Source organism: Salmo salar, chromosome 08 (genome assembly GCF_965601325.2).
Source record: "Salmo salar chromosome 08, fSalSal1, whole genome shotgun sequence".
NCBI lineage: Eukaryota > Metazoa > Chordata > Actinopteri > Salmoniformes > Salmonidae > Salmo > Salmo salar.
This window is the reverse complement of record NC_138298.1, coordinates 29,530,030-29,556,695: the sequence shown is the minus strand read 5'-3', so window position 1 is coordinate 29,556,695 and position 26,666 is coordinate 29,530,030. Positions and strand designations below refer to the sequence as shown.

The following is a 26,666-nucleotide window of genomic DNA, read 5'->3' as shown; positions in this document are numbered from 1 at the left end:
TGTCAGACCTGCACTCAGTCCTACTGTGAGACCCACGTTAGGAAGCACTACACACTATCTAAACTACAGAGACACACCCTGGTGGAGGTGACTGGAGACCTGGAGGAAAGACTCTGTCAGGAACACCACAGAGCTCTGGAGGTGTTCTGCAGGACAGACCAGAAGCTGATCTGCTTGGAGTGTTCAGTGACAAATCACAAAGGTCATGACACGATCATTGAAGAGATAAAACAAGCTGGAAAACAGGTAGTTGATTTACCCCCTCATTATACCTGAATATGCACTATATTGCCAAAAGTATGTGGACACCCCTTCAAATTTCTGTATTCGGCTATTTCAGCCACACCCATTGCTGACAGGTGTATACAATCGAGCACACAGCCATGCAATCTCCATAGACAAACATTGGCAGTATAATGGCCTTACTGAAGAGCTCAGTCACTTTCAACGTGTCACCATCATAAGAAGCCACCTTTCCAACAAGCCAGTTCATCAAATTTCTGCCCTGCTAGAGTAGCCCCGTTCAACTAAGTGCTGTTATTGGGAAGTGTAAACGTCTAGGAGCAACAACGGCTCAACCGTGAAGTGATAGGCCACACAAGCGCACAGAACGGTACCACAGAGTGCTGAAGCGCGTGTCCTCAGTTGCAACACTAAACACCGAGTTCCAAACTGCCTCTGGAAGCAACGTCAGCACACTAAATGTTCGTCGGGAGCTTCATGAAATTAGTTTCCATGGCCGATCAGCCACACACAAGCCTGAGATCACTATGTGCAATGCCAAGCGTTGGCTGGAGTGCTATAAAGCTCACCTCCATTGGACTCTGGAGCAGTGGAAATATAAATCATGCTTTACCACCTTGCAGTCCAACAGATGAATCTGGGTTTGGCTGATGCCAGGAGAACGCTACCTGCCCGAATGCATAGTGCCAACTGTAAAGTTTGGTGGAGGAGGAATATTGGTCTGGGGCTGTTTTTCATGGTTCGGGCAAGGCCCCTTTGTTCCATTCTAGACAATTCTGTGCTTCCAACTTTGTGGCAACAGTTTGGGGAAGGCACTTTCCTGTTTCAGTATGACAATGCCCCTGTGCACAAAGCGAGGTCCATACATAAATGGTTTATCGAGATCTGTGTGGAAGAACGTGACTGGCTTGCACAGAGCCCTGACCGCAACCCCACCAAACTCCTTTGGGATGAATTGGAAGACTGACTGCGTGCCAGGCCTAATCGCCCAACCTCACTAATGCCCTTGTGGCTGAATGGAAGCAAGTCCCCTCAGCGATGTTCCAACATCTAGTGGAAACTCCGTATTAATGCCCATGATTTTGTAATGAGATGTTTGATGAGCAGGCGTCCACATACTGTTGGCAATGTAGTGTACATATTACGGAAGATACGCTAATACTGTTAATGCAAGTTAAAGCTACAAGCTTTGTCATTGCTTGTTTTGCAACATAAACATTTCGTTTTTTCAATTGAAAGATTTCTTACTCTGTTTCCATTGCTCAAGACTTTTGATGGAGAGCAACGCCAAAGGCCAGAGTCAGTCGACGGTAAGTGCATGTACAATCAATAATGAATTGACCCAAAAGTTGTTCTTTGAGATCTTTAGTGATAACTTGTGAACAATTATGTATATACCATTTGTTTTATTATTGTTTAAGAATGTGTTACTTCTTAAATTCTGATAAAGTAGTATGCATTTGTGGTTCCAATTAACTCTGTTTTTTCTCCCCTGTCATGTCTTCACCAGTGCTGCCCCCTCCTGGGAAGATCCAGGTCCTGTCAGTGACATCAGACTCCGTGTCTCTGAGCTGGGGTTCTCCTGAGGGGCTGAAGGGGCCACACCAGTTCAGAGTGACCTGGGGGTGTGACCTGGGGGAAACGGACTCATCAAAAGTGAAAGGCGGGTATCATCTTAAAATAAGCAGTCTCCAACCTGGTGAAAAGTACCAGTTCAGTGTGGCTACAGAGGGAGAAGATGGAAGACAAAGCAGATGGGTCTCAGCATCGTTATCCACAGGTAAAGAGTTTGGTTTTAGTCATGTTTTAAGAGATATTGTTATGGATCTTCTTAACATAAAAATATTTTTGTTCCAGTGGTCCCACCTAGAGATTTAAAGATAGACCATTTGAAAGATACCTCCTTCACTCTCCACTGGTCCAAGGCTGAAGGAATGGAGAAAGTCCCACAGCGCTTCCTCATATCCTACTGCAGCCCAGGAACAGACCTCCATGCAGAGAATACTAAAGACTGCCACAACACATTCTCAAACCTGCAACCTGGTACTGAGTACACTGTCAGCATCTCAACTGTGCTGAAGAATGGGGAACAGAGTGAATCTGTCTCTACAACCATCTGCACCCGTAAGAGATCTACCTCACCTTGTTGTTACAGCTCATCATCTCTTTACCAGTAACCAGAACAGACATTTTGTTACATTACAAATCAAACATGTGTTTTAAGCTTATTTCTTCCAGCTGGCCTTTAATTCTTTTTCAACTACTATTCAACTTTTTCCTCCTGTAGTTTATTTCTGGAGTTAAACTGTAACACTAACAATAATGTATTTTCCCTTAGTACTTCCTGCTCCAGACCAGCTGACTGTTGACTCAGTGGACACCACATCAGCTGCTGTTAGCTGGAGCCAGCCACCAGGATTGGACCAAACCCAACATCATTACCAGATCTCCTACCGCTGTCCAGGGACAGAACGACACATCACTACCACATCTTCACACAGCATCACTCTCTCTGACCTGAAACCTGCTACTCAGTACTCTGTCTCTGTCTGCACTGTGCTGGAAAATGGAAAGAAAAGTAAACTGGTGTCAACAACCCTCACCACAGGTAAGGATGTACCCTACTTAACTTTATCATTAGTACAGGGTGAAACACTTGTTATTGTGTAGAGGATTTATAATCACAGCATTCTTTATATTTAAGTAATAAGGCTTGAGAACCTGTGAATTATCGTGTGAATAACTCCTGACTAAGGGCTGTTCTTAGGAGGGTTAATCATGATAATTCCCTGTTTCGAGGGTCTTATTGCTTTTATAAAACGGTTGCCAACAGATTATAAAAAGATGAACAACATGTTTTCATAAAAAATGTGCTTTTAATGAGTAACTTAGTTTTATTTCATCCTTTCACCAGACAATGTATTCTGGGTAAAAGCCAGTTGTTAGTTAGTCTCGGTGCCTCTTCTGGTAAAGTTGGATGTTGAACCACACTTTCATTACGAGCACCAGGTGTGTCTGGTTCTACTGCTGTTAACTTCTTTATGTTCTCGTGGTCCTGCTCACTGATGGCTGCATGGTGCGTTGCCTTGTCCTCCCCGTTGCTTCACGGTGCCCACGAAGATGTTGTTGGATGTTGAGTCTTTCATTAGACACCAGGAAAGGCTCAGAGGGGGGTCGTTATGTAGCAGTTTAACTGGGTACAGAGACCCGTGTAGCTGCTCAGCCTGTACATTTCAACCTTAATATTCCTCACACTGCCACAAAACTCCCCCAGAATAGTATTCGACCCTTCTTTTGTAGTTGTCTCAAAAGAGAAAGTTGTTCCCTTTTCACTAAGCCAGGCCAGGAAACATCTCAGCCCAGTTTGTCTGCTTGACTGTGTCGGCTTCATTACGGCTCTTTTCCAGGATGTCCAGGGGGTTATGTTGCACTATATTGGATCACTCCAATAGGGTATCCTTCTGCTCAGCAGAATACATTCTGAGTAAGGATTTCAGATTAGTCCTGTGTACTGGGTAGTGATAATGCTGACCCCCTTAAATAGCTGCCGCTGTACTACTGTTTCTCTCCGGCGGGCTTGCAGATCTCCCCTGAGAATGAGCTAAGTGTTGCGAGGCGCACCATATTTCATCTCTCACAGGGAGCAGAAATCTTGCCTAGACTCTTGTGAGTTCCATGGTGAACGAGCGACGCAATGTAGCTAGTTTAATGAGAGGTGACCATTGCAGGACTAAGCACAGTTATAAACACTCCCTTATGTCCTACCAACCTGAACCCTCACATATATAGCAAGAAATAAGCTATAATCGTGTGTGAGGTAGAAAGTCCCTTCACGGAGAGTGTACGAGACTAAGACTGATACTGTAGGTCTTAGTATATACTATCATACAGTATTGTGCAGTGTTTACTATAGACACAGTAATATTACACTGTTGGCTTCATTTTCCAATATTGGGCTGAGTTTATGCCACCATAGTGAGATTACACTGTTGTTTATTCACACAGTTGCTGGGTTGCGATAGTTTTCTGTTACCCTATTTTACAGTACAGATAGTAATTGTCATAGTTTCCAATGGAAACTCACATCTCAGCTCTATTACAGTCCCTGTGCCCAACAACACCAAGGTAACCTGTGGTGGCTAATTTCCGCATTACCAAATGAGGAGTTACAAACACACCAGTCCGAGTTAAACTACATCTTTAATACTTAATTAAGATACTTTTGCAAAGGTTATTGACCCCAATAATGCACTCTCTCGAATGAATCATTGAACAAGGTGATTACAGAATGGCTACAGGGATCTTTTATAGCAACGATACACCCCCTTCAACGTACATTGACAAACCACAAAATACTTAGTAACAGTTCACAAAGGTTAAGTTTTGTATGAGAGATATCAATAAAACACATCAGACAGTAACTGCTATGTCAACAGGATTAATGATATAGCCCAGTTTCTGGTCTCCTTAGAACCGTCCCTCCCTGGTACGGTATTGAACAGAACTATTTCATCCAATGGCATATATCAATTGTCAACTCTAGATATTCCCATCTCAAGCAAACCCCCTCTTGACCCCACTCCTGGACAGGCTCACTGGAGGGAGTGAGCCTCTAGGCCATATAATATCCCAGGATAAGTGTGAGATCTAAGAGAGGACATACAAGGGTCCATTTACTGCCATAATCCTCCCCACAATAAAGAAAAGGAGGGAGTGACTTGCTCACAGACATTGTGGAGACAAGTCATTGGTTCCCCATTAATCACGCCATCCCTTCACATGGTTTAAGAAATAGGTAAAGACACATTCCCATGACGACAAGTCTGACCTCTCCCCTCTCTGGGCCCCAAGTGTCTGAGCCCCAGCCTAGGTAGACGTGCAACTGAAAAGACACCAGAGTCCAATGGACACTTTCTAATGACAAGTACCTCAAATAAGCATATTATACTAATAAAACATCTTAATTATCTATGTTACCCAACTAATTCTGATTCGTCCACGACAAACCTGCCTGAATAACTACCGACCCGCAACACTCACGTCTGTAGCCATGAAGTGCTTTGAAAGGCTGGTCATGGCTCACATTAACACCATTATCCCAGAAACCCTAGACCCACTCCAATTTGCATACCGCCCCAACAGATCCACAGATGACAAAAGGAACATGTACGTGAGAATGCTGTTCATTGACTACAGCTCAGCATTCAACACCATAGTGCCCTCAAAGCTTATCACTAAGCTAAGGACCCTGTGACTAAACACCTACCTCTACAACTGGATCCTGGACTTCCTGATGGGCCACCCCCAGGTGGTAAGGGTAGGCCTCAACACATCTGCAACGCTGATCCTCAACACGGGGACCTCAGGGGTGTATGGTTAGTCCCCTCCTGTGCTCCTTGTTCACATAAGAATGCGTGGCCAAGCACGATTCCAACACCATCATTAAGTTTGTCAACAACACAACGGTGGTAGGCCTGATCCCAGACAACGATGAGACAGCCTATAGGGAGGAGGTAAGAGACCTGGCAGTGTGGTGCCAGGACAACCACCTGTCCCTCAAGACAAAGGAGCTGATCGGGGACTACAGGAAAAGGAGGGTCGAGCATGCCCTCATTCACACCGAGTGGGCTGTATTGGAGCTGGTCGAGAGCTTCAAGTTCCTTGGTGTCCACATCACCAACAAACTATCATGGTCCAAACACACCAAGACAGTCGTGAACAGGGAACGATAAAGCCTATTCCCACTCAGGAAACTGAAAGGATTTGGCATGGTTCCTCAGATCCTCAAAAATGTCTACAGCTGCATCATCGAGAGCATCCTGACCGGTTGCATCACTGCCTGGTATGAAAACTGCTCGGCCTCCGACCACAAGGCATTACAGAGGGTAGTGCGAACGGCCCAGTACATCACTGGGGCCAAGCTTCCTGCCATCCAGGACCTCTATACCAGAGAAGGCCCTAAAAATTGTCAAAGAATCCGGTACCGGAGCGCCAAGACTAGGTCCACAGGGCTCCTTAACAGCTTCTACCCCCAAGCCGTAAGACTGCTGAACAGTTCATCAAATGGCTACCAGGACTATTTGCATTGACCCCCCTCTTTTTTTACTCTGCTGCTACTCGCTGTTTGTTATCTATGCAAGTGTCACTTTACCCCTACCTACATGTACATATTACCTTAATTACCTCCACTAACATGTACCCCCGCACATTTACTCGCTCCCGCGCCCCCTGTATATAGCCTCATTATTGTTATTTTATTGTGTTACTTTTTTATACTTTTTTAAAACTTTATTTTATTTAGTAAATCTTTTCTTAACACTTCTCTTTCTTAACTGCATTGTTGGTTAAGGGATTGTAAGTAAGCATTTCACTGTAAGGTGAAATGTGACAAATAACATTTGATTTGATTGTACCTGTGTTTACCATAGTTGTGTTACACTTTACAGTAAAGACAGTAACTATCCCTTAATTGGAAACTGACAGATCTATTACACTATCTGTTTATCCACACAGTGTATAACTGGGTTTACCATAGTTTTTCTGTTGCACTATTTACAGTAGGCTACAAACAGTAACTATGCTAGTTTTCCTTTGGAAAGTCACTTTTCAGCTATTACACTGCAGTCTTGCACAGTGTGTAGCTGAGGTTACCTGTGTTCTGTTTTACTTACAGTTAAGAACACGTTTGAACACTGTTAAAGCTCTCAATTCACTGCTTTATTGACAACGTTTCGATCCAAAACTGAGCTTTGTCATTTCAAAGAAACAAACTGACTGCTCACTTCCCAAAATATACACATTTCATCTCATATGACCATTACGCACATGACGCATGGTGGGTGTGGAAACAATCCAATTAACTTTAGTGCATAATTAATCACAGAGGTACATATGGTCATAAAGGATTGTATACATACATATGGGTTCAAGTTAAAACCTAGGCAACAGTAAAAAAGATTGTTGGAATACCCGCCCATATGACCATTACACACAGGAGACAGTGTATTTGGGAAAGTATTCAGACCCCTTCACTTTTTCCACAATTTGTTACGTTACAGCCTTACTCTAAAATGGATTAAATTATTTTCTTCCCTCATCAATCTACACACAATATCCCATAATGACAAGGAAAAAACAGGTTTTTCGAAATTTGTGCAACTTTATAATTTTTTAATACTGAAATATCACATTTACATGAGTATTCAGACCGTTTACTCAGTACTTTGTTGAAGCACCTTTGGCAGCGATTACAGCCTTGAGTCTTCTTGGGTTTGGCGCTACAAGCTTGGCACACCTGTATTTAGGTGTTTCTCCCACTGTCCTCTGCAGATCCATCAGGTTGGATGGGGAGCGTCACTGCACAGCTATTTTCAGGTCTCTCCAGAGATGTAGGGTTCAAGTCCGGGCTCTGGCTGGGCCACTCAAGGATATTCCGAGACTTGTCCCAAAGCCACTCCTGCATTGTCTTGGGTTCTAACAAAATGTGGAAGAAGTCAAGGGGTCTGAATACTTTCCGAAGGCACTGTACACTGAGTATATAGACACACACGTGGTGGTGTGATGGTGTGAGCTGTGACACACATTGTGCCCCTTGAGAAAAGTGGAGCAACGTTTGAATGCCACAGGATATCTGGACATCATTGCCAATCAGGTGCATCCCTTCATGGCAGCAGTGTATCCATCTGCTAATGTATTTTTGTCAGCAGGATAATGCCCCATTTTTATTTTATTTAACTAGGAAAGTCAGTTAAGAACAAATTCTTATTTTCAATGACGCCCTGCCTTGTTCAGGGGCAGAACGACAGATTTGTACCTTGTCAGCTCAGGGATTCAAACTTGCAACCTTTCGGTTACTAGCCCAACGCTCTAACCACAAGGCTACCCTGCCGTCCCATGCCACAAGGCTAGGATTGTCCAAGAATGGTTCCACAAATATGACAGTGAATTCAGCGTACTACAGTGGCCTGCCCAGACACCAGATTTTAATCCATTTGAGCATCTGTGGGATGAAATGGAACTAGCTATTCAGAGTAGAGATCCACTACCAGCCGACTTGACACAACTGTGGGAAGCATTAGTCAACATGGGCCAGCATCCCTGTGGAACGCTTTCAATACCTTGTAGAGTCCATGACCCAACGAATTGAGGCTGTTCAGAGGGCAAAAAGGGGTGCAACTGAATATTAGGAAGGTGTTCTTAATGTTTTGTACACTCAGTGTATACAGCAACACCTCCCCCATTGGCATTTCTGCTTCTTATGTAGCTGTTATAACCATATATTGCTACCACTGTATCATCAAAGGAATTATCTAATTGAGTTTCAGTGATAGCCAATATTTGAATGCTTTCTGTTTCTAGCAAGTTATCAATTTCATTAACCTTGTTTCTTAGGCTACATATGTTAATATGGGCTATTTTTAGCACCTTTCTGGGTTGCTTGACAGTATTTATTGCTTTACTGGGAGAAGACATGACCGTGGTATTTATTTGAGCTGATAGTGCAGGGTGAACTGCTCACACTGGGCTTTCTACTAGCTATATTGTATAACTCAAGTTCATAGGCATATTATTACTGCTGACAGTAGCTGTCACATAAAATTAAGTTACTTACATTACGATTGAAAACACACCTGGGACAATGTACATAGCCCAAACTGTTCAGACGCTACAGACAGAAGTTGGCAGATCTTCTATATCGACTTCAGACGAATCTTCAAAACGGAGAACACCATTGTGTTTGTGAGAGTCATCTTTCCATAGAGGAGTCATTATAGTTTCTAGGCCAAACCGTTCGGATGCCACAGACGATTTTGTGAGTAAACTGATTTTCGGGATGTCTCATGGTCTGACAAACCCCTCTCTAGCTCTGTCACCTTTCACCGCAAATGTGGAAGTGTGACATAGGCGGATGTGGTGGATTGAGAGGCATCCAATGCAAAAAAAACATCTCTAGCTGAAACTGACAGATTACTGTGGGGGCGTGGACATTGACCTTAGGGTCTTTAATTAAATGTTTTAACCCAATGTCTGGTGTCTTGATGGATTCATCAAAACTTGTGACATAAAACACTGCTTTTCTCCTTTACATTTAGTCAATAAGCAGATGCTCTTATCAAGAGCGACTTACAGGAGCACTTTGGGTTAAGTGCCTTTCTCAAGGGAACATTGACAGATTTTTCACCTATTCAACTCAGGGATTTGAACCAGCAACCTGGCCCAAACGCTCTTAACCACTACGCTATGTGCCGCCCTATGGCTACATTTATGTTTATCATTATATAATATGGTAAACATTTAACAGTTCAATTAGACATTGAACCTGAAACCCTGCAAGAATCCTGAATCGAGCTGTCTATTTTTTGGGGATGCAGACTTTTTGTGTCTTATATTACGTTGTGAAAACAGTTTTCACTGCCACACACATCCAAATTAATTAGAATTTACTAAATCCAATGCTTCTAACCAAATCAAATAACATTTTATTGGTCACATACACATGGTTAGCGGATGTTAATCCGAGTGTAGCGAAATGCTTGTGCTTCTAGTTCCGACCATGCAGTAATATCTAACAAGTAATCTAACAATTTCACAACAACTACCTTATACACACAAGTGTAAAGGAATTAATAAGAATATGTACATAAAAATATATGGATGAGCGATGGCCGAACGGCATAGGCAAGATGCAGTGGATGGTATAGAGTACTGTATATACATATGAGATGGGTATGTAAACATTATATAAAGTGGCATTGTTTAAAACTTCATTAGGGTAGGGGGCAGCATTCGGAATTTTGAATGAAAAGCGTTCCCAAATTAAACTGCCTGCTACTCAGGACCAGAAGCTAGGATATGCATAAAATTATCATGTCTGTGAGTATAACAGAACTGATATGGCAGGCGAAAACCTGAGGAAATCCATCCAGGAAGTACTATTATTTTGAAAGGCTGTTTTTCCATTGAAAGCCTATCCACTATACAAAGACTTAGGACCCAGTTCACGATCTCTATGGCTTCTTCTACATGTGGCCAGTCTTCAGGCATTCTTTCAGGCTTTTACTCTGAAAAAATGAGGGAGATACAGCACTTTCAATGAGTGGACAGTGGAAATTTCCAGACATGAGTCCAGCACGCGATCGGGAGCGCACCTTTCTTGTTTCTCCTTTTCTATTGACGAAGCTTTTGTCCGGTTGAAATATTATAGATTATTTATGACAAAAACAACCTGAGGATTGATTTTAAACATCGTTTGACATGTTTCTACGAACTTTTATTGTACTTTATTGATTTTTTGGACATAAAGAGGGACATTATCGAACAAAACAAACATTTATTGTGTAACATGGAGTCTTCGGAGTGCAACCATATGAAGATCATCAAAGGTAAGTGATACATTTTATTGCTATTTCTGGCTTTTGTTACTCTTCTTCTTGGCTGCTAACTGTTTGTAATGATTTGTCTGCTGGGCGCTGTCCTCAGATAATCACATGGTTTGCTTTCGCCGTAAAGCCTTTTTGAAATCTGACACAGCGGTTGGATTAACAAGAAGTTTATCTTTAAACTGGTGTATAACATTTGTGTCTTTTATGTATGTTTATTATGATAATTTCTGTTTTGTTAAATTCCACGCTCTGCAATTTCACCGGATGTTGTTTGAGACAGTGGATTATTGAACAAAACGCGCTAACAAAACAGAGGTTTTTGGATATAAACATGGACTTTATCGAACAAAATTAACATTTATTGAGTAAATGTGTCACGTCCTGGCCAGTATAAGGGTGAATTGTCATTGTAGTTTGGTCAGGACGTGGCAGAGGGTATTCGTTTTATGTGGTTCGGGGTGGTGTGTTTGTTGAAGGGGCATTTGATTTAAGTATTCCGGGGGTTTTTGGGCACTGTTTGATTTTCATGTATTCTATGTTTAGTCTAGTGTGTCTATTTCTATGTTTGGTTAATTGGGGTTGGGACTCTCAGTTGAAGGCAGGTGTTGTCTATTTGCCTTTGATTGAGAGTCCCATATATTAGGGTGTGGTGTGTTTGTGTTTGTCATTTGTGGGAGATTGTTCTGTGTTTAGCCTTGTGCCTTGCCAGACTGTTTTGTTGATCGTTCGTTCTTTTGTTATTTTGGTGTTCATTTTGAATTTATTAAACGTCAAAGATGAGCATACACATACCTGCTGCGTTGTGGTCTCATCACTACGACAACCGTGACAAAATGGGAGTTTTGTGACTGCAAACATATGAAGATCATCAAAGGTAAGTGATTAATTTTATCACTATTTCTGACTTGTGTAACTCCTCTACTTGGCTTGTTACTGTTTGTAATGATTTGTCTGCTGGGCACTGTTCTCAGATAATCACACGGTATGCTTTCGCCGTGAAGCCTTTTAGAGATCTGTCACCGTGGTTGGATTAACAAGAAGTTTATCTTTAAACCCATGTATAACACTTGCATATTTCATGAATTTTTATGACACCCCCTAGTGTGTGGGACGCTCATTATAATGAGCGTCCCACATAACTAGCGTCCCACACCCCCTACTGAGGTTAAAGTGACTAGTGATACATTTATTACATCCAATTATTAAAGTGGCTAGAGATTTGAGTCAGTATGATGGCAGCAGCCACTCAATGTTAGTGATGGCTGTTTAACTTCTCTAGGGTAGGGGGCAGTATTTTGACGTCCGGATGAAAGGCATGCCCGTAGTAAACTGCCTGCTACTCAGGCTCAGAAGGTAGGATATGCATATTATTAGTAGATTTGAATAGTAAACACTCTGAAGTTTCTAAAACTGTTTGAATGATGTCTGTGTATAACAGAACTCATATGGCAGGCAGAAACCTGAGAATAATCCAACCAGCAAGGTTTGTTGTTTTTCTTTTGAATCCTTATCGAAACTACAGTGTCTGTGGGGTCACGTTGCACTTCCTAAGGCTTCCATTGGCTGTCAACAGCCTTTAGAAACTTGTTTCATCCTTCTCCTGTTACTGGGCAGAGAATAGGAGCTCAGTCAATAAGTGGACTGTCTGAGGACAAAGGACTTGGTTATGCGCGAGCCCGCGAGCGTGCCGTTCCTCCTTTATCTTCTGGAATGAATACGCTATTGTCCGGTTGGAATATTATTATGGAATATTATATTATTATTATTATATTAACATTTTATGTTAAGACCCTAAGGTTTGATTGTAAACAACGTTTGACATGTTTCTATGAACGGCAATGGAACATTTTGACTTTTCGTGTCTGGATTTACGCTCGCGCATTATGCCTTTGGATAGTGATCTGAATGCGTGAACAAAAGGAGTTATTTGGACATAAATATGGAGTATTTCGAACAAAACTAACATTTCTTGTGGAAGTAGGAGTCCTCGGAGTGCATTCTGACCAAGATCAGCAAAGGTAAGTGAAGATTTATAATACTAATTCTGAGTTTAGTTGACTCCAGAACTTGGCGGGTAACTGTATAGCTTGCTTTGAGGGTTGAGCTCTGTACTCAGAATATTGAAAAATGTGCTTTCACCGTAAAGCTATTTTGAAATCTAACACAGTGGTTGCATTAAGAAGTGTATCTATAATTCTTTCAATAACTGTTGTACAGTTTATCAACGTTTATGATGAGTATTTTTGTAAATTGATGTGCTCATTCACCGGAAGTTATGATTGTAAGGAATTCTAGGTCAGGTGAACAAAAGGACTTTAGTTCCTGTATGTTATGATCACACCACGTCTCGTTAATCTAACCAAAACAGTCACCTTACCTTGATTCATAAAACCCAAACCAAAATTGCTACTGTCATTAATGTGGTTCTTCAATAATGACACATAATACTTGGATCATCAGCTGATCCAGGAAGTCATTTTCTGACGATATTGCATGTGACGCAACAACAGCCAAAAGTGCTGGGAAACCGGTGTTTGTGAGGAATGTCCAGAATATTTTGTCTCATTCGACCAACCACTGGCCTTGTGGTTAGTGTCCGCCCTGTGATTGTTAGGTTGGGAGTTTGATCCTTGGTCAAGTCATACCAAACAGTGTAAAACTGGGACTACATTAGTCTCTGCTTGACACTCAGCATTAAGGAGATATATTGGGGGTAAGGCCCTGCAATAGACTAGCGTTCTGTCCAGGGCGTGTAAACTACTTGTACATCAAGCTGCATCATGCTACACAAACAGGACATGTTATTGTACCTTTATTCCATGCTGTAATGTAGAGATACTGATAGTTCTAGAAACAGGACCTGTTATTGTACCTTTATTCCATGCTGTAATATAAAGAGCTACTGATATAGCTCTAGATACAGGACCTGTTATTGTACCTTTATTCCATGCTGTAATGTACAGTGGGGGGAAAAAAGTATTTAGTCAGCCACCAATTGTGCAAGTTCTCCCACTTAAAAAGAACTTGCACAATTGGTGGCTGACTAAATACTTTTTCCCCCCACTGTATAGAGATGCTGATATAGTTTTATCACAATAAACACAGTTAGCTGGCAATTTGTCCATTGAATGGATATTTCATTGGTGTTGCAGTAAAATGGCTGCTTCCAAATGTATCCAAACAGAAATGACCATATCTGATCTCATAATGGCTCCCTTAAGAGTTAAGGAGCTCAATGGACTCACAGCTCATACTGTATCTGAATTCACATGCTTGCTTCCATTTCTGTGAGTCACTGTATTACAGAGATGGTCTGCCTCTGCTTGCTTTAACTTCATCCTAAGTACAGTGTAAAACACCTGTTAGTGTGCTTTTCTGCTACATGTTGAAGAGGATTTGTAATCATGGCTCTCTTTTCATTTCTATTTACAGGATCCTGTCTCAGGGAGCTGTTGTCAAAGACTGGACTAGAAGATCATTATGAAAACAAGCTGACGTTAAGTACTGTCCTAGAGATAAATGATAATACTACATCAGATGAACCTCTTACCACTATGCAGTCACTTCCAGGGGCCTTCCTTAAGAAATTAATGATGGCAAATGTGAATGCTAGGAGTGTGAAATGTCTGAACACTGACCAGGAGGTTTCCTATTGTGGTATAGACAACCTGGACACTGACACTGATAGTAGCAATGTAATTAATCCACTGGACCTGATCACAGCCCTGTTTCTGTGTTCAGATGGTTTCCTGCAACAGGAGATGGTCCAGAAAATGTCCACGTGTCAGTTTGCTGTTCCTCTTCTGCTACCGAACTGTGACACAAAACAAATCACTTTGATGCTGTGGGCCTTGAGGGACATAGTGAGGAAGTTTAGACCCTCTTCACAAACAGACTCAAAGGCTTTTGTGGAGGAGAGAGTTGTACTCTCTGATATTCCTATGGTGTCCTTTGTTAGGTTAGGAGAGAGCAGCTTGTCCAAGTCTCAGATTTTGAACAAGTTGCTTAGTAACCCTCAACAGTACCATGACACATTTGTTCATCATGATATGGAATGTGGTGATGCCCCTCGTCAAATCTCAGATGGTCTGGTTGAAATCAGCTGGTACTTTCCATGTGGGAACAGAAACATAGACATGTTCAGAGAGCCTGTGGCAGTGGCCAATCTCAGAGGAGACATCAAGTCCTTTGAAACAGTTCTCCTTTCTGTGTCAAACATCAGCTGCAGTTTACATTTTCATGAATGATTTCGAGGCAGATTTCAAGGTTTTGGAAGGCAATTTCACAAAAGCAAAGTTATTTCTGGTTGTCAACTCTCAGAATAAAACATTCAGGGTGGACACATTGAAGAAAATGATCACAAATTACAGTATCAACCCAACAAATGTAATTGTGAAGAAGAAGCAGAATGATGTAGAATTCGTCAAAACCCTGCAGTCATCTGTGGGTGACATCATGGAAAAAAGTAAAAACAGATTTACAATTGACAACATGGCTGACGTGGCTCGTCAGAGTAAGATTCTGGTTGATGAAGACAGTGATGAGTGTCAGAGTGCCAGGAAGATGGCAGATGAAATCACCAGGAACATCAAAGACACAATTAAATTCAAAGACAAGCAACTACCCTTACAAGGGCAAATCTGGAAAGAGATTTCCCAGTTGCAGAAAGAGAGATGTAGACTGAGAAAAGCAGGGGATCAAGACATTGAACACTACATGAGGTCTCTGAAGAAAAAGGAGGAACACCTGAGAGAGAAGCAATATACATTTGACATGTCAGATGCAATGGAAAACTTCATTTTAGGATTGTCATGTTCAGGAGTGGAGCGTTCCTATTTCCTCAAATGGATGCGGATAAATCTGGACAATCTGTCACGGCAGAACCTGTCTGCCATAAGGGGCCAGTACAAAGATCTTTGCCAAAATTCTCCGGAGAAAAAAGACGACATTAAAGATTTGGATAAGCAAATGTCTGATTGTTCCCTGGGACTTGAACACTTCCTGTGTGAGTTGGGCCAGCTGTATGAAGCTGCCTGCTCCCTCCCTGAAGACAGCCCTCAAAGGAAACAGATGGAGCATCTCCCTGGATTGTGTGCTCAGATGCTGTTGGATGGTTTTCCCCATTGAGCTTGTGGATGGAGATGCATCAAACATCCCTCTGAAATGGATATCAGCTGTTCTGACTCAGCTTCATATTCTTGTCCAATCCAACAGCAAGATCCTGTTTGTCTCAGTTTTAGGGGTCCAAAGCACAGGGAAGTCCACTCTCCTCAACACCATGTTTGGGGTCCAGTTTGCTGTCAGCAGTGGAAGATGCACCAGAGGGGCCTTCATGCTACTGATTAAAGTCAACAAAGAACTCAAGGAGGAGCTGAAATGTGACTTCATCATGGTCATTGACACAGAGGGGTTGAAATCACCAGAGTTGGCTCAACTAGATGATAGCCATGAACATGACAAGGAACTGGCAACACTGGTGATTGGACTCAGTGATGTCACTATCATCAACATCTCCATGGAGAACTCCACAGAGATGAAAGACATTCTGCAGATTGTTGTTCATACCTTCCTCAGGATGAAGGAAGTGGTGAAGAAACCAGTATGTCATTTTGTTCACCAGAATGTGTCAGACGTGTCTGCTCATGACAACAACATGAGGGACAGGAATAAGTTGTTGGAACAGTTGAATGAAATGACCCAGGCAGCAGCCAGAATGGAGAAGAAGGAGAATATCACCAAGTTCACTGATGTGATGGAGTATGATCCAGACACAAGCAGCTGGTACATCCCAGGACTCTGGCATGGGACTCCCCCTATGGCTCCAGTCAATGCTGGCTACAGTGAGGCTGTGTACAAATTCAAGATGAGCTTGATGCAAGATTTCATAAAATGCCAGAGAAATAATGACTTGACACATTTTCTGACGTGGACACAAAGCTTGTGGGAGTCTGTAAAATTTGAGAAATTCAGTTTCAGAAACAGCTTGGTTGCAGATGCATACCCCAGATTATGCTCTGAGTACGATGGTTGGGAATGGGCCTTCCAGAAAGAGATGTATAAATGGATGGTGAGTGCTGAAACTAAAATGTCCAATATTGTCATGACAGATCAACATCCCCAGAGGTCCATAAGAGATGTGCTACAAGACTTAATTATAGAAGCATCTGCGAAGCTGTCATTGGGAGAAAAGGAAGTCCAAGACCATCTGGTGAAATACTTTGAAAAGCAAGATGGCCATGTCAATCTGGTGGAAAAATACAAGGAGGACTTTGTGTCCAGTGCCAAAACACTGAGACGAGAGACAGAAAACACTGTGAAGAACAAACTGCAAGGAGCTGTTGAAATCAAAGAGGGAATGACAGAACTGAACAACATCAAGAGCTCTCAGGCAAGTACAATGGAGAAAAAGGTGCTAGATTTGCTTCAGAAATGTAGACAGAAAAAATCTGGTCTATCAGATGAGGCCCTCAGTAAAGAGTTTGAGATCATGTGGAAGAAAAGTCTTTCTGAGATGCACTTCAAAGGACTCCCAAGAAGAGATGTGGCTCAGGATGCCTTCCTTATGTTAAGGTGAAATCTATCAACAAGGGGTGGGCATGTCAATAGTATGGTGGTTGGAAACAATCTGGTGGATTGTGGTAAAGAAGTATTTGTTGTGGAATCTGGGAGTTTGGTGGAGAAATATGGGGCCTTTGTTAAGCACTGGGACATCAACCATTACAGGAATAAACTACAAGAGTTGTGTGATGACATCATAACACAGTGTCAGTTGTTTATAACACAGAAGGTGGAAAGCAAAACAGATTACCATGAGACTTACATCAAAGAGGTGCTGAACATGATTGATGAAACATTGCAACAACACAAGAAGTGTAAACTTGGTGAGGAATGTGAGGTCTCTCTGAAGCTACACATATGTGGCAGAGCAGCCAGAGAGTTCCAGAAGATGCATGATGATTTCATCTCACTCAATGACCCACGGAAGTGTCTGGAACAGTCTAAGAACAAGTACCTTACTGAGTTCAGAGACTTGTTTCATAACTGAGATCAGTGCCTAAAGAAAGCTGAGGAGTTCTCAAATCTTTTACAGACAGCTGTACAGGACTACGTGACCAAAATGATTGGTCTTGATGTGGTTGATGAAGTGAAGACAGGTGAAGGGTCAGAGGATTACAGCACCCGAGGGGCTTTCCGGTTCTCCATTTTAAAACAACTCCTGACTGATGGAGAATATGAGAAATGTAAAGGGTACATGATATCCCAGAAGACAGGAAGGCATTAACAACTCATGATGCAATGGAGAGCTTGAAAGAGGCTTTCAGCATGAAATAAAGTGGAGTTCTACTGTATATAATTACTCTTGTTAACCAACATGATAACATATAACTGAACATTAGAAGACTTGACAACCAGAAATAACTCTGCTTTTATCACTGAATCAAAATATAAGGAGCCAGTCGCCCAGAGCTGTTGAAAGAATGTGCAGATCTGGAAATACACAACTGGATCACAGAAAGTCATATTTACAAATACATTCATAAACTATATGACTTCTTAGCAATTTACAGATCTCATGTTCCATAATGAAATAGCTAACACATAGAATTGTATGTGAAAGAAACACAATATTCTAATCAAAGTACATCTATACAACTCATGATGTAGTAAGATATTTTTTTAAGTAAATGTAGTAATTATAAAAATGGAAGAATGGGCTGCAGGTAGCCTAGCATCTTATTGGCTGCTGCAGGTCTGTAGTAAGAAAATCATTATAAGTAAATGTAGTAATCAAACAAATGGAAGAAAAGTAAACATCAACACCAATGGGTTAACCAACAGATTGAGCTTTTTGACCTTATTAACACAATACACAGGTAACTAATGAGCTAGTCAAGATAATCACAATACACAGGTAACTAAGGAGCTAGTCTAGATATACACAGGTAACTAATGAGCTAGTCTGACATTGTTTCTATATTTTCAATTATAATAATTATATTTCTCTCGTTTACGTTTCCATCTATCCGACAGTATGGCTTGACATGCCTTAATCACAGATTATGAAGGGACTGCATCATTTAGTGGTTGACTTGCCCTTTGTTTTTTGTTATTTGACCTTTTACTTTTTAATCTTAATGTCATTTTTTTATTTAGAGAATAATTTGTTGTTTCATACACAGGTATTACACATGTATTGGTCTCTTCAGTAATGTAACTTCATTAATTCTCTTCAGGTATGCTTGATGTATACAGTATGTTTTGAAGTACTGCTTAGTGACCATCAGTAATGTAACTTCATTAATACTCTTCAGGTATGCTTGATGTACACTACCATTCCGAAGTTTGGGGTCACTTAGAAATGTCCTTGTTTTTGAAAGAAAAGCACATTTTTTTTTGTCCATTAAAATAACATAAAATGTATCAGAAATACAGTGTAGACATTGATAATGTTGTAAATGACGATTGTAGCTGGAAACGGCTGATTTTTAATGGAATATCTACATAGGCGTACAGAGGTCCATCAGCAGCAACCATCACTCCTGTGATGCAGTGGCACGTTGTGTTACCTAATCCAGGTTTATCATTTTAAAAGGCTAATTGACCATTAGAAAACCCTTTTGTAATTATGTTAGCGCAGCTTAAACTGTTCTAATTAAAGAAGCAATAAAACTGGCCATCGTTAGACTAGTTGAGTATCTGGAGCATCAGCATTTGTGGGTTCGATTACAGGCTCAAAATGGCCAGAAACAAAGACCTTTCTTCTGAAACTCATCAGTCTATTCTTGTTCTGAGAAATGAAGGCTATTCCATGCGAGAAATTGTCAAGAAACTGAAGATATCGTACAACTCTGTGTACTACTCCCTTCACAGAACAGAGCAAACTGTCTCTAACCAGAATAGAAACAGGAGTGGGAGGCCCCAGTGCACAACTGAGTAAGAGGACAAGTACATTAGAGTGTCTAGTTTGAGAAACAGACGCCTCACAAGTCCTCAACTGGCAGCTTCATTAAATAATACCCGCAAAACACCAGTCTCAATGTCAACAGTGAAGAGGTGACTCCGGGATACTGGCCTTCTAGGCAGAGTTCCTCTGTCCAGTGGCTGTGTTCTTTTGCCCATCTTAATCTTTTCTTCTTATTGGCCAGTCTGAGAGATGGCTTTTTCTTTGCAAGTCCTCAAGTACCCTCAACAGCCCAACTCCAGTACCCTCAACAGCCCAACTCCAGTCCTCCAGTACCCTCAAAAGCCCAACTCCAGTCCTCCTGTACCCCCAACAAACCAACTCCAGTCCTGCTCTACCCCCAACAGCACATCTAGGAGCAGAAGCTTTGTGGGATTCTCAGCCCTCATCACAGTGGAATACCACCTGACTATCTTCATTACTGTGATACTGGCCAGGAAACTGGTGCGGACCATTGTGTCAGAGGTACTATCCCTTCTTTCTCTCTCCTCTCCCCTCTTTCTCCTCTCTCCCCTCTCCTCCATCTCTTCTCTCCTCACACTCTCTTCTCTCTCACCTCTCCACCATCTCTCTTCTCTCTCTTCTCTCTCACCTCTCCACCATCTCTCTTCTTTCTCTTCTCTCTCACCTCTCCACCATCTCTCTTCTCTCTCACCTCTCCACCATCTCTCTTCTCTCTCACCTCTCCTTCATCTCTCCTCCATCTCTCTCCCCTCTCCTCCATCTCTCTTCCCTCTCCTCCATCTCTCTTCCCTCCATCTCTCTTCCCTCCATCTCTCTTCCCTCTCCTCCATCTCTCTTTCCTCTCTCTTCCCTCTCCTCCTCCATCTCTCTCTTCTCTCTCCTCCCCCATCTCTCTCTTCTCTCTCCTCCCCCATCTCTCTCTTCTCTCTCTTCTCCCACTAAGGGGCAGCAGCAGGCAGGGCCAGGTTCTTAGGGGACTGGGCCTTTAAGAATGAGTGATTTCTCACCAGGGTTGGGGTCAATTCCATTCAGTCAAATCAAATGTATTTATAAAGCCCTTTCTACATCAGCAGATATCACAAAGGGCTTATACAGAAACCCAGCCTAAAACCCCAACAGCCAGCAATGTAGAAGTCATTTCAGGGAACAAACTGAAATTTACATTTTTCTCTATGGTTCTCCATGGCTGCGTTCACACAGGCAGCCCAATTCTGAATATTTCTTTTATATATATAATTGGTCTTTGGACCGCTCTGAAAAATAGGTGATGTGTGATTTGTCAAAAGACCAATTAGTGCAAAAAATATCAGAATTTGTCTGCCTGTGTAAATGTAGCCAAAGTAATGAGACAAGGTTAGTCTTTTGACCAATCAGATCAGCTTTTTTGCCAATAATGCCGAAGGTGCATAAAGATGGCAGCCCTCATGTACTTACCACACACACTTAATTTGTTTACCGTAATGTTCAGTGCTCTCCGTTAATATTTTTTACTATTGGAATTAACACAGTATACATGATCCCAATTCTTGCTCCAAGACGGCAGCAATTTTTAAAAAAATTAAAAAAGGGAGATGCTGATTTATAGGCACATTGAACCATGCCACGCGCCGTAGTTTGAAAAGTCTGTGGATAGTGCTCAAACGATGACGTCATATCTGATATCCTCCATTTTTGTGCACCTAAAGATCAGAATTGGGCTGCCAGTGTAAACACAGCCTGAGATCAACACCGTGGAATTGGAATTTCAGTTTTACTTGAATTGACTGAATGGAAATGGAATTGACCCCCAACTCTGTTGCTCTCAGGTGTGGATGATTGACAGGTGATTACATATCAGAGAAACTATATGAAAGTAGCCTCCCAACTACGTTGTTTTCCTGCAGTTTGTTTGGATCCCTTTTGTTTGGCAAATCTTTTGGTTTTGGCAAGTCATTGTGATTTTGTCATCAGAGTTGTCCTGCCCTTCTAGATTCCATGTTAATATTAGATAAAGTATAAAACAGAGAGGTGTCTTGTCCTTCTAGATTCCATGTTAGATAAAACAGAGTAGAGAACAGTAATGTACTTGTCAGGAAATGTCTTTAATCTCGGTTTAATGGTTTATTGAATAAGCAGGAAGTACACATTGTTTATGTTCAGAATAATAAAAGCACAAGAAGCAAACATACCTGATAAACATACTGTCATTATAAATGTATTTAGAAGTGTAAACGTAATTGATTGACAGCGACTATTGAATGATATCTTCCTATTCTACACCTCATTGTTTGACATATGAATAAATTGTGTCAGCTTGCGTAGCGGACATGAGTTGGTCATGATTGGTTGCTCATGGTCACATGATGAGGTAGCCCTGCCTGAGACTTCAAAATCAGTGTCACCTCCGTGCCCAAACGGGAGTTTCCTCTTTGTCTAATTAAGACGTTGGTTTCTTCCATGGAAGACTAGTTCAGATCAGTGTGTGTATAAACCCTGGATGACTGACAGCTATAGATGTATTTGTTTTTGACACATTTATTCTATTAGACACCTTAATGCATAACTGTAAATTATATTATGAGTTGAATTAGAGTACTAATGTTGCTGTCCCCCACTACAACAAAAATACTTAAATACATGTCATTTTGTCATTGGATACTGTAGAATTCCATTCATTCCTATGGAGGACTGCTCCTACTGGGGGGGGGCCAATATGACCGACCGGTGGCTTCAAAGCCTCTCAATGGTCAATACATAGCCTCAGCAATCCAGGGTGTATATGCATCATTGGTATCTGCGTGTGTGAATGCGTATATGTGTTTGCGTGTGTTTCTCTCATACCCACAGTTCAGAGTAGGGCTGTGGCGGTCAAAATTTCATCAGCCGGTGATTGTCAAGCAAATAACTGCCGGTCTCAAGATAATTTACTGTTAATTAACATAAACACATTTAGCATCTCCTGGCTTCCACACAAGCCACTGATGCAGACCTTGGAAACATCTACATTTGATTTAATCTTGTCTTTACCTATACTATACTAAATTCAGGAAAACTGAATACTTACGTAAATAAGGTATTTCTGTTCATTAGGTTTAATAAACATTTCTAAAAACCTTTTTTCACTTTGAGTTCCTCTGTGGATATGAGAGAACCTTCCAGAAGACAACCATCTCTGCGGCACTCCACCAATCAGGCCTTTATGGTAGAGTGGCCAGATGGAAGCCACTCCAGTAAAAGGCACATGACAACCCACATGGAGTTTGCCAAAAGGCACCTAAAGGACTCTCAGACCATGAGAAACAAGATTCTCTTGTCTGATGAAACCAAGATTGAACTCTTTGGGTTGAATGCCAAGCATCACGTCTGGAGGAAACCTGGCACCATCCTGTGGGGTTGTTTTTGAACAGCAGGGACTTTGAGACTAGCCAGGATTGAGGGAAAGATTAACGGCACAAAGTATAGAGAGATCCTTGATGAAAACGTGCTCAGGACCTTAGACTGGGGGCGAAGGTTCACCTTCCAACAGGACAACGACCCTAAGCACACAGCCAAGACAATGCAGGAGTGGCTTCGGGACATGTCTCTGAATGTCCTTGAGTGGCCCAGCCAGAGCCCGGACTTGAACCCAATCGAACATCTCTTGAACATCTCTGCAGACCCCGGGATGCACCTAAAAAAAGAAAAACGCAAGAAAATCCCCAATACCCCAACAAAACCAACAAACAATAACCCCTAACAATAAGGAAGGGAGGGTGGCTGCCGTCACCGATGGCACTGTGCTACACCCTCCCTCCCTCCCCAACCCACCTATCCTGGAGGTGGCTTAGGTGCAGGACGTGGACCTTGCTCCACTTTCGGCGTCGCCCACTTCGGTGGCACTGCTAGCTGCACCGGGCAGACGGGCCACTTGGGCTGACCCTGGCAGACGGACCGCTCGGGCTGGGCCGGAGGGCAGGAGGGCCGCTCGGGCTGGGCCGGAGGGCAGGAGGGACGCCCGGGCTGGGCCGGAGGGCAGGAGGGCCGCCCGGGCTGGGCCGGAGGGCCGCCCGGGCTGGGCCGCCCTGGCGACTTACGACTGGCGGGCGGCCCTGGCGACTGTTGACTGGCGGGCAGCTCTGGTGACTGTTGACTGGCGAGGCTGGGCTGACGCACTAGACGCCTGATGCGTGGGGCTGGTACTGGACGTGCCGGTCTGGAGACACGCACCTCCATGCTAGTGCGTTTAGCGGGAAACACCGGACCGTAGGGGCGCACTGGCGGTCTTGAGCGCAGGGTTGGCATCACCCCTTCCGGCTCGATGCCTACTTCGCCCTGGCACATGCGGGGCGCTGGTACTGTGCCTACCGGCCTGAAGATCCCAGGCCTCACCACAGCCCATACCCCAAAGCACGGGACCTGTCCAGTCTGCTCTACACGGGTACGGGGAGCTGGCCTGGGGCTCCAATCTCGCCCCGCCAAATAGCCCTTGTGCCCCCCTCCCTAAAAGATTATTGGGGCTGTCTCTCGGGTTCTACCTGCCTCCCAGGCAGGTTGTCGCAGTGCACCCGCAATTGCTCCCATGTCCAGTCAATCCTCTCCTCCAGTATTTCCAGCGACCAGGAATCCATCACCTCCCGAGCGCGCTGCTTCCAACTTTCCTCCTGTGGCTTCCTCCTCTTCCGCTGCTTGGTCCTTTGGTGGTGGGTGGTTCTGTCACAGATGTTGTCATGTAGAGAAGAGGACCAAGGTGCAGCGGGAATGTGGATACTGATGTTTTATTGATTAAAAAAACAAGTAAAGCATCCACTGGAAAACCAAACAAACAATACTCACAACGGCAACAGTGTGGCAGGCCAAACAAAGCAGTGCACACAACAACCACCCACAACCCCAAAGAAAAACACACACACCTATATAGGACTTCCAATCAAAGGCAACTCAACACACCTGCCTTCAATTGGAAGTCCCAATCACCAACACAACATTTAACAAACACAAACCACCTGCCACATCCTGACCAAGACTCACGATTACACCCTCTGCTGGTCAGGACGTGACACCCTGGGCTGAATTTCTACTAAGTTAACATACTGTATGGAATTGTTTTAAGATGATCATATGAAGGATCATTTTGCTATTTGATTTGTAATTTTAGGACCTCTATAGGAATCAAAAATATATAACAAAGTATTTGATGAAACATAACATTTGGCCGTACTGCTATTAGCTGATCGAAACACATTGGATAACAGATTCATAAAAAAAATCATGAAAAGTAAATATGCTTTGAAGTGTCTGTTCTATATCTGAGAGATAAGAAAGCTCAGGAAATTATTATACAGTATATATTACCCATATAAAAATAAATTTGGACACTAAAGTACTTCCATTCATTTTTTTTTACGGCTTACATTCAGACTAGTTTTGAGGCTTGTGGGCGTTGTAGAGTAAAACAACTGACATGTATGTACTTGTTCATGATCTCAGCTTTCAATGGGGTTGTATTAGTTTGTAGGGCCACACAATTTTACAATGGCCATCTCTGCCTCCAGACTTGAACCCCATAGAAAACCTGTGGTTTGAATTGAAGAGGGCAGTCCATAAAAGCAGATGAAGGAGACCAAGGATCAGGAAAGATTCTGTATGGAGGAATGGTCTAAGGTCCCTCACAATATGTGTTTTACAATCTCATTAAACATTTTAGAAAAAGGCTGTCTTTATCCTCACAAGGGGAGGGTGCTAAAGTACTGAAAACAGGGGATCCAATCATTTTGACCCCTATCTACAGTATATTAGATATGTTTTATTACTTGTTAAAATCTCTTTCTCTGAGCAATTGTATAAGTATAACAAATCAAATCAAAAATGTTTTGTCACATACACGTGGTTAGCAGATGTTATTGCGGGTGTAGCAAAATACTTGAGCATATAATATAGCTCAATACTTGTAATAGTTATTACACAGTCTTCATCGATGGCAATAATTCTGTCCCCACTGTATGTGGGTGAGTTAACTTATTTGAATTATATTATTTAATTTTTTAATACATGATATTAATAAAGTGCTCCATTTGAAGTAGAAATTGAAAATAAACTTTACTACATTAAACAACATGTTTAATCATTTTGAGAATAAAGGAAATATGTTGACTGATATGTTAAACAACTTTAGTCATGGTTGCCTTGGTTGTCAATGTAACTGTTGTAGTCTTTTGACCTTAGAAAAACAGGAATCTCTAAAGTTGTCCCAAGTGAGGCAGGCAGCATGCGAGGAAGGGTCATCTGCAGATGCAGCTGAACTAAATAGACTGGAACAACCTACATGATTTATGTCACGTCCTGAACCATAAAGGGGTTATTTGTTATTGTAGTTTGGTCAGGACATGGCAGGGGGTGTTTGTTTAGAGTGTTCCGGTGTTTTTGGTCTATGTTTTAGGTTAGTGTTTTTCTATGTTCAGTCTAGTTTTTCTACTTCTAAGTTTAGGGTTTGTTGATTGACCTTCAATTGGAGGCAGCTGTTCCTCGTTGCCTCTGATTGAAGGTCCTATGTATAGGGGTGTTTGTGCTATGGGGGTTTGTGGGTAGTTGTCTCCTGTTTTGTGTCTGTGCACCTGACAGGACTGTTTAGTGTCGTTCGTTGTGTTTTGTATACGTGATTTGTTTGTTTTTCCTTCTTTTAAGTAAATAAAGGAGATGACTATACACGTTCTTGCTGCACCTTGGTCCAATCCTTACGACGCCCGCTACAATTTACAAGAAATCACCTGACTGACTAGAGAGGGAAAACTATTTCAAATCCCTTATAATAAGCAAAACAGATGGCACCATTTAAAAAAATACAATTACATAGCCAGAGGCACACTCCAACACTCAGACATAATTTACAAACAAAGCATTTGTGTTTAGTGAGTTGCCAATTGAGGCAATAGGGATGACTAGAGATATTCTCTTGATTACCAGTTTTCCTGTCCTAAGAATTCAAAATGTAACCAGTACTTTTGGGTTTCAGGGAAAATGTATGGAGTAAAAAGTACATTATTTTCTTTAGGGATGTAGTGAAGTAAAAGTTGTCAAAAATATAAATAGTAAAGTAAATTACAGATACATAAAAAAACTGCTTACATAGTACTTTAAAGTATTTTTACTTAAGTACATTT

General features: G+C 42.1%; 1 pseudogene across 1 annotated transcript; it reads left to right on the top strand.

Moving 5' to 3' along the window:
- Positions 1 to 2,105: 2,105 nt before the first annotated feature.
- Positions 2,106 to 22,219, top strand: LOC106598785 (up-regulator of cell proliferation-like; annotated as a pseudogene). The gene is made up of 3 exons (XR_014393083.1): positions 2,106 to 2,367; positions 2,582 to 2,851; positions 14,058 to 22,219. The product of XR_014393083.1 is annotated as an up-regulator of cell proliferation-like (transcript).
- The last annotated feature ends 4,447 nt before the right edge of the window (positions 22,220 to 26,666 follow it).